This window comes from Lynx canadensis, chromosome D4 (assembly GCF_007474595.2).
Source record: "Lynx canadensis isolate LIC74 chromosome D4, mLynCan4.pri.v2, whole genome shotgun sequence".
Lineage (NCBI taxonomy): Eukaryota > Metazoa > Chordata > Mammalia > Carnivora > Felidae > Lynx > Lynx canadensis.
The window spans coordinates 91,262,434-91,269,325 of NC_044315.2; the positions used below are offsets into that span (position 1 = coordinate 91,262,434).

General features: G+C 64.2%; 1 long non-coding RNA gene across 1 annotated transcript; it reads left to right on the forward strand.

Moving 5' to 3' along the window:
* The first annotated feature begins 3,787 nt into the window (after positions 1-3,787).
* LOC115500086 lies at positions 3,788-6,069 on the forward strand. Its single transcript, XR_003964378.2, has 2 exons — positions 3,788-3,970; positions 5,649-6,069. It is a non-coding gene; the product is annotated as an uncharacterized LOC115500086 (long non-coding RNA).
* Positions 6,070-6,892: the final 823 nt, after the last annotated feature.

The following is a 6,892-nucleotide window of genomic DNA, read 5'->3' on the forward strand; positions in this document are numbered from 1 at the left end:
GGAATGGAAGCCGAAAACTTTGCGCTCACTCAGAGAACTGCCTAGTCATCCTTCAGTGCCCAGCTCGAAGGGGGAGCCTTCCAGCCCCTCCTCCGTGGGTTGCGCTCTCCTCTGTTCTCCCACAGGACCTTGAACGGGACCTCCTCCTGACACGCATCGGCCCACATTTGCTGCCTGCATGCAGCCCCATGAGAATGTTCTGGACTTTCACGGTCCGATACGCCAGCCACTAGCCACATGCGGCTTTGGAGAGCTTGAACGTGACTTGTACAAGTGGAGATGGGCTGGGAGCGTAAATATATACCAAATCTCAAAGACTTTGTACCCCCAGACCAGATGCAAAATAGCTCATTAGTAACTTATATTGCTTGCATATTGAAATGACACTGACTCTACATGCTGGGTTAAATAAAAAAAAATTATCAAAATTCGCGTGCTTCTTGACGTGACTACTGGCACATTTTTAATCCCGTATGTGGCCCACACTGCATTTGTGTCACAGGGACTCTGCTAACTGCTGTCTATGGAACCAGCTCAGATTTCCAGGCAATGTTTGCTGAATGAATGAATGAATGAATGAATGAGTGGGTGGGTGCTCAGGCCGAGGGCCCCGGAGCCTCTGACTCACCCCAGCGTGACTGTCCTGTCGTCCTGCAGCCCCCTCGTCCGGGCTACGGCCCACCCACATGTCACGTGCTCAGCTGTGCGGGGCACCTGGTCCTGTGCTGGGGTCTCAGGGCCCCCGAGAAGACGGGGAGCCCCCGTGAGCAAGGAGCCTCAGATTAGCATGTCCCTGACCAGCTGGGGACATGAGGGGGAAGGCATGGCGCTGGCCTTTTTCTCAGAGTCTGCGAGGCCAAGGAGAGGGAAGCAGGAGGGTCGTGGACAGTTGGTCGGGGGCAGAGTCACTTGAAAGGCGGTTGGGAGGAGGCCTCTGGAGCCATCAGATGTCTGGCTGACGCTTAGCCGTGTGGGCCTCATGCTGCCCAGCCTCTTTCCCAACCTCCTCCTGGGCCCCAGGCACAGGCTGCTTCCTCCCCGTCTCTACTCTGAGCAGTTCCTTGAACACCTGACACACTCCCGCCTCTGAGCCATCGCCCCTGCTGTTCCCTGCTGGGTGGTCCTTCCCTGGCTCGTCACATGGCTGGCTCCTCGTTGAGGCCTGCTCCCACTATGTACCCCAGGTTGTCTTCCCTTGATTCCTCAGAGTGCTTGGCTGGGGCTGATGGCCCTGGCCCCCCATTGGCCACTGGATGCCCTGCAGAGGCTGCTGGTATGTCCCTCACTGCCCTTCTCTTACACGACTTGCTCAGAACTGGAAAGGTGCCCTCCTGGGCCTTTCTGCAGGCTCTGGGGACAGGCCGGGGGCATCACCTTGGGGTCCAGGGTGGTCACAATTCATAATCACGTCACACCGGACAAGGTCTGGCCACGGAGGGGCTCCCACTGGACCTCCCCCAGGCCTGGGGGCCTTGATCCCCTCGTCCTGCATCCCTCCCCGCCCCCCCCCCCCCAGCAGGTGCAACCTCCCCGCCGACTCCCTGCCCTCCAGGTGTGAGATGACCAGCTGGGAGGCGCATGCAGGGGCTCTGCGGGAGGGGGGGGGGCGGGGGGCAGGCGAGGCAGGTCACAGGGTTCCCGGGGCCTTCCTGTCTGGCTTGGAAAGCTCCCTCTCTTGTTTTCCGCTCTGTTTCCAGAACAGGATGTGGGAAAAGCAAGCATTTAAGGACAAGAGGACCCCTCAACCAAAATGAAACCAGAGATGCTGATATCGGGCCCCTCGACGCTTCGGGGCTCCGGGTCGGGCAGCTCCCGGGCCCCAGGCGCGCGACAGGGCGCCGGCGGCCCCGGACCACCCCGCAGGCAGCGCGGGGCGCCTGGACGCGGGGAGAGGGCGGGCCGGAGACGGTTGCCAGGGAGACGGCAGGCTTAGCCAATCAGCAGGGTCCACCGCCGGGCGGCGGGCCGCGCTCGGCGGGGCGACGCTGCCCTCTGGTGGCGGTCGCGGGTGCCGACAGCCTGTGCTGCAGTGTCCCCAGACACCCGAGGGAGGCCTGACCTCATTCCAGGTGCATCACACCTGTCCTGAGGGGCAGGGGCTTCTCGGGGAGAAGGCTGGAAACCTCCAGGTGTGGCGAGGTTCCCGTCCATCCCGTGCTCCAGGGACGTCACTTTTTGTCGGAATCACGCCCACGTGCAGCCCCACAAGTCAAGGAAAGGGGTTTGCAGGGACTACAAAGAGCTCGTGAAATGTCTCTTTGAATTTGACTCCGTTCAGCGCCGTAATCCGCAGAGTTCAGCGTGTGCAGAGATCGGCTTTACTGAACCCGCTAGTTCCATAGCATATGTATCCCCTAAAGTTGCAACATCCAGGGACTTCCAGCTTGGAATAATTGGATGGCGCCACCCACTGTCCACCCGGAGATGTGCAACCCAGCTGTACAAGCGGCAGTAACTCCTGGGCTAGGGGAGGGGGTCCGGGACCGTTGGAATTCCTGGAGCCCTAAGAGGGCCTGTCCAAAGTCACAGGGGTGGCCGCCCAAGGGGGCTGGCTCCAGACCCTTAAGCCGGCTGCCCACTTGCCCCCTCACCCCCAACTGACCCAGGGGAGCAGGTGCACAGTGACAGTTCCGGCTGACTGGCTGGCGGGTGCCCTGCCTCCACTCTCCTGAAGCCGCCGCAGACCCAGCCCGTCAGGCCTCCGTCTCCTGCCCCCAGACAAGACCTCAGAGTCCTTCTCAGCACAGCGCTCCAGGCAGCTCGGCCATTGGTTGGAACCGGCAATCAGCCCGCCCCCCAATCCAGTCCGTTTCCTCCTAACTCGTTATTTGTGTGTGTGTGTGGATTGCTTTTGTTTTCCTAATGAAAATCCATTTGCTGTTGTAGCCAACGGCCATTGGAGTTGTCCTCACTGGCAGACTCCCACGCCCCTCCCTCCGACCTGCTCCCCCCACCCTGGGGCCCTCTGAGACCTCATGGCCCTCCGGCAACGCCCGTATCTTGGTCCTCGGCCCCGTGGGCAGCCTCCACTTGGCTCACCGGGGACCCTGCAGCCCAGGCAAGTCCCGCCTTCCACTCCCACCCCCCACTCCCCACCCCCTGCACTGACGCCCTGCTTGCTCTCCCCTCCTACGACCGTGGCCACCCAACCCCGGACGGGGAGAAACTCTCAGAAACCCTGCCTGTCTGGAGGGAAGGCTTGCCTGCAGGTTCCTGGCTCGGGGGCCCCTCCACCCCGGGTCCGGCGGGCCTAGGGCTCGGCCAGTGTTGCGGGAGAGCTGGGGGCTGAACCACAGAGCGTAACGTGCGCGCGGTGTGGCCCCTGCTTCCGAGGTCCCCAGTGTGCTCAGGACCCTGGGCGCCCCTCCTTTCACTTCCCTTCCCCCCCCCCCCCCCCCCCCTCCCCCCCCCCTCCCTTCCCCTCCCCCCCCCCCCCCCCCCGCCTCTAAATATGAGATACTAATAAGGGCGTGCTGTGGCATCTTTCTGGAAAAGCCAAGTCTTCACTTACAACAGCTGGAATATCTCACAGGGAAACGCATGGGTTTCCGTAAGTAAGAGCTCAGACAACAGTCGATGACTTTTTTTTTTTTGTATACATGCCGCTTCGATTTTCTAAATAAACTTTTTGAATTTCGAACAGCATTAGATTTACGGAGAGGTACAAAGACGGCTCAGCGGCCCCCCACGCTGAGCCCCCCCGCCCTGCCCCCCAGCGGCCTTTCCACGCTGTCCTGTCACGCTGCTGGGCACATTTGTCCTAACAAACGAGCCAGGACTGGTGTGTCGGGACTTTGTTTTTCACCCAGTGCCCACTTCCTGCCCCCAGGGTCCCCAAGACCCCACGTGACATTTAGCCACCACATCTCCTTGGACCCCCCTGGAAGGAGAGTTGCCCAGACTTCCCTTGTTCGGAGGATGATGGGCCGGGCGTCCCGTAGAGTGTCCCTCCGGGGGATCTGGTCCCCAGGTGGGTGCTCAGGTGCGTGCTTAGGTGGGTGGGGGTGGGGACCACCAGGTGAGGCACCGTCCTCACCACATCCTCTCGGGGCGCACGCTGTGGCCGTCACCGGCGGTGGCTCTGGCCACTGGCCGAGGTCACATTGCCCGGCTTCTGCACTGTGGAGCCCCCTTCTCCCCTTCGACACCGTCCCTCGGCCCAGCCCGCGCTCGGGAGCGGGGTCAGGCACCACCTCCCGGGCGCGAAGCATCTTCGCCAACTATCTAGCATTTTTCTCACGGCTCTTTGACCGCCTCCCCGTTATGTGTTCAGGTGAGCACGGACGGACTCACGGGTGTCTGTGTCACAGCTGGAGCCGTCGGCCAGCATGACCTCCCTCCGGCCGTCCTGGGCCACCCGGAGCTGTGCGGGTCACGCCCCGTGTCCGTCCGATGAGCCCCACTCCTCGGCCTTCGCTGTTCTGGTTGACCGGACCCCTTTCCCTCTCTGGCCCCGAGACGCTCTGGGCTCCTCCGGTCCGTCTCCCGCCCGCCCAGCCCTAGAATCGTCCCCATCAGAGGCCGGGGTCTGGGTGCCCGCCGGCGGCTTCTGGTCCCCTCGGCTGATGGCGCGGGGAGGTCCCGTGTGCCTCCCAGCAGGAGCGCGCACTCCCGTCTCCAGCTCTGACCCACCGCGTGGCGGCCGCAGCCTCTGTCCCCGCCAGCCTGTCACCCCCACTCCAACAGGGACAGGCCCGGGCCCCCCCACTTAAAGGCACGTGCCGGATCTGGCACCCCACATCCCGGGAACGGCTCCGTGGGCCCCAGCTCGCCCGCACACGCCCCCTCCGCCTTTAGCTTCGCAAACCCCCACCTCTGCCCCCCCCCCGCCTCCCCCCGCCATCCGTGAGGCGGCCGTGCACATGGCACTACATGCGGGAGCCTGTTCTGCGCCCGTCTGCCTCCGCCCCGCATTCTCCGGACGGCCTGGGGCCCTCGGTTTGCACACCGCAAGGCTCCCTGCTGGGGCGGCCAAGGGCTGTGGGTTTTGACAGGCGCGCAACGCCACGCACCCACCGTTTCGGGGCTCGCCGCCCCAAGGGGTCCCCTGCGCTCCACCTGCCCAGCCTCCCCCTGCCGAAACCAGCGTCTGCTCGCCCGCTCGGTGGCTTTGCGTTTTCCAGGAGGCCCGGCGAATGGAGCCACACGCCGCGTCGCCCTCTCTCTCCCCAGCCTCCACCGGCCGCCAGCACGCGTGCGCGATGCGTCCAGGTCCCTCTGCGGCCTGACAGCTCATTTCTCGTTCTCGCTAAGGGTGCTCCGTGTCCATCACCTAACCGGGAGGGGGGGCGGGTCTGGGCTGCTTCCCGTGCGGGACGATGGTGACCAGAGCTGCCGTGAGCGTTCGTGCGCGGGCTTGGGTGGGCGTGTCGTCAGGGCCGTTGTGTAAACGGCCAGCCGTGTGATCGCTGGGCGACATCTCGCTCTGGGGGAACCCACCGCCCCGCCTTGCAGCCTCCTCTGAGGGAGACGACGTGCCGAAGCCTCTCCACCTTCGAAGCTCCCACCTGGCCTCGGGGAGCTAGAGCGTCCGGTGAGGGGAGGTCCGCAGGCGTCGGCCGGCCTGCTCTTCCCCCGAGCGCTGCCTGGAGGCCGCGGTCCAGGCTCCACTGCCCTGTGCGACCCTGATTTGTCTCCTTCCCTCCGAGGTGACTCTCAACTCGGAGCCTTCGCGGAGCACGCTCTCAACCGCGTTCACCCGGCCACAGACAGAAGACTGAGGCCGGGAGGTACGCGTTGCACCCCCAGATCTCCAGCTGGGGTTGGACCCGGGGGCCCGGCTTCCTGACCCTCCAGCCTCCCGGGATGGCCCTGGCCACCGTGGCAGCTGCTGGTGTCGGCAGGGCAGGGGAAGCCAGGCCCTCTCCCGTCTGCACCAGAGGCCTGTCGTCCCCACCGCCGGGGAGGCTGTCGAAGCTGCTCCCCAGCCCTGCTGCACCGGGACACCCCCGAAGGGCAGGCGGCCAAGGAAGGTGCCATCTGGTTCACTCCGGCCCCTGCCCCATGATCCTCTCTGGGCAGCGGGCCACACTGGCCCGGAAGCTCCCAAGCAACCCGTGCCCGTACACACCGCAGCCAACACCGGTCCCCACGCCGGTCCCCACGCCAGTCCCCCAGTGGGAGCGGGTTCTCAGCCCCCGCGTGTGCAGCGTGCTCTGCTTCATAGGCGTTGGTCACAGACCCCACAGCCAGCCCTGCCAGCTTGGGTCAGGGTCACCAGGTGTCAAGACAGGGCCTGAGGCTCAGGGTCAAGAACAGCTGTGCTCGGGTTGCAGTGTGGAGTCCAAGGGGTGGGGCGTGTCGTCCAGTGAACGAATGAATGAATGAATGAATGAAGTCCCCACCCTCCAGATTCCCACCGCCCCCCCCCCCCCCCACGCAGGCAGCTCCAACCTGCCCTTGGATTTTCACCTTCAAGGGCACAATGATGCCCCACCTTCTGGGTCCCCATCTCCTAAAGCCACCTCCTGGGCCCCAGGCCCCAGAACCCGGGGCCCACAGCCCTGGCCTTTCCAGAGGTGGACCCCCGGGGGCTCTCTCTCTCTCTCTAAAGGCTCCAGCCCCAGCCCCTGTCCAGGTCCTCGCCCCGTGTTGGAGTCTCTTCACAGCAAAATAAAACAGCATAGTGGCAACTTCAGAGCATCTGACCCGGATGACCAAGGTCTCGTACACCCACATCACAGTTCTGGGGTGTGAGGCCTTTTGCCTTCATTGTGGGGGGGGGCGGGGAACCGAGGTCCAGGCGGAGCACACAGTGGCTGGGCTGCCTGGGCCCCCCCCCCGCCGGGCGTGTCCACAAGGCACATGTGCCGGCTCCACCCCAAACCGTCACATTTATGGGCTCGGGGGCCGGGAGCCGGCTCCTGGGGACGCTGATGCACAGAGAATTAGG